The following is a 2,412-nucleotide window of genomic DNA, read 5'->3' on the forward strand; positions in this document are numbered from 1 at the left end:
ACAGCTCTTACAGATGATGTCATGAACCACATCATCAAATAACTGAGATTCATGGGATGGCTTAATGGAAACATTTCATTGCAGAGGAAACAAACATATCTTCAAAATTCACATCTCCCCTTGTTACCTGAGAAGAACACCACTCCGCCATGATACCCCTACATTTTGACTCCTTATCAAACTCACATTTATATAAATGAAAATAATGACTAATTTACCTTCTTTTGTAGCAAACATAGAGGGCCAGTTTATATATTTCAAAAGCAGACTCGGACTCGGACTGCAGACTTCATATTTTTCATCATCTTGAGATGTTGCCTGGGCGGTTTTTTTTTTCAACTTTATATTAAAATGTAATAAATCTAATTATTAATTGCAAAAAATATGACATATATATACGTTGAACAGTCTAAATTTAGATGGACATGTTAAGCCAAAATAACATTAATAATTTAGATGACCAGAAGAAAAAGTGTGTGTGAGATGCTAAAAACAAACATTAATGAAACAATCTTTTCCTCTCTGATGGCTGTATACACACCAGACAAACCTCTTTAACACATGCAGCTGTTTTTGTGAAGGACTACTGTAACAGAATTGCATCACTTTCCTAATTTCTGCATTTATATTTCATGCTCACTGTCAGCGGAAAAACCATCAAAAAGCAGTCAATGAAAAAACAGTGTAGTTGTATATTCAAAGATCTGCATTTTCTACTGATGTAAACAAATCATTAGTTTGATTTGCTGCTCATAACTTGATTCACAGACATGATTATAGTTGGTAGGAACACTGCACACTCTCCGAGCCCTTCCTTGACTGATGATTATTATACTGCATGGGATTTAAGATTTCTTATAACCGAATCCTTTTTTTATTTAACATTCCTAAGAGGAAAATTGTAAACCACAGAAGGCTGTACAGTCATCATTAGAGCCGTAAGCTGTTGAGCTTTCAGGCCTGGAGCTTTTTCTCTTCATGGCACGCTGCCCTCAGGATATTTTAGTGCAGGGATTGGCAGACATGTTCCAGAGAAAAGGCTGTTTTTTTTTATTTCAGCTGAACGCTGCAGCTGCCAGTGGTTGGTCTTCTTTATTTGTAGAAGATATTCTCTCTGAAAGCAGTTGACTTTTCTCCGAGTTGCATTAGAAATAAAACACTTTTCAGACTCAAGTTGTCTGATGTTTTAAGCCCTGCGGGGCTGTTTGCATAGCAGCCACAAGGTGACACTGTAGTACATAGAACACGTTCAAGCCCACAACCAAAATCAGTTTCTACAGTTGATCTCATTTACGTGTAATAAGTAAAGACTTCTTCCTCATTGAATATTTACATTCCAATAAGAGATGAAAGATTTTAACGCACTGCTTTTTTGATGTCTTTCTAGGAAATTGCTAGAATTCAGCAGGAAGTTTATAATGCAGCAGAGGTTGTTTCTAAATGAGGCAAAGGTACCCATGATTGGGATCTGATGGACTTCCAAATGAGGCCTGAAACTGGACCAGACTTTACTCCAGACAATCTGCTTTGATCTCCCAATCTCCCCTGTGATACCCGGCGCAGGGAAAGCCTCCCCTACACCTTGTAGCCCTAAAGCAGAAGAGGCAGGAGGGCTTCACCATCCTCCCCCTCCGCCTCCTCCTCTTCTTCCTTTCCTCAATGCCCATCTCTTTCTCACACACACACACACACCCACACTGGACTCTCTTTTGAAAGTCTAGGGCTTGATTTAAAATTCCTCTTCAGAGCGTGTCATGCATTTTATATGCATGGCGAGTGGGAGAGAAAGGAGGGATTGCGTGGAGGCTCCAGCCCAAATGAACTTCCCCTATGCTGTTGGTCTCCTCAGGGATATATATATATCCACACACACACACACACACACACTCACACAAACACACACTTTCTTTAGCTCCCCTTCCCTCATTTTCTCGCACCCACTCAACTCTTTCAACATTAGTTTTACTGCATCATGCTTTTCACAAATTACAGCGAGCAGCCCGAGTGCCTCAGCCTTTGAAGACAAGTGTGATCAGAACAGAAGCAGGGGGTGCAAAGAAAAAAAAAAAAACCTGGCCGCAGGGCATTTTGGGTTTTTGGACTCGTGTTTAGCAGCGTACGGAGCAGACGAGGGAGGCTGACAAGTGCAGTGTTTGGGGACAGCTTTGATGTGTGATGGGGTGCGGCTGGCTTGCTGCTTCTTCCCAAGGAGACTGTCACTTTGACACGAGCAGACTCATATTTACTGTTCATGGCTGTGGATAGATATCAAATAATCAAATAAAAAAAGCAATGTTGATCCACTTCTCTCCGCTGTAGCATCTCTTATTCTCTTTCTGTCTTACTGACACACTCGGAGAACAAGCTGAGAATCGATAGAAAAGCAGACGAAACATGAACCCGGACTGCAGC

Source organism: Labrus mixtus, chromosome 8 (assembly GCF_963584025.1).
Source record: "Labrus mixtus chromosome 8, fLabMix1.1, whole genome shotgun sequence".
NCBI classification, from domain to species: Eukaryota; Metazoa; Chordata; class Actinopteri; order Labriformes; family Labridae; genus Labrus; species Labrus mixtus.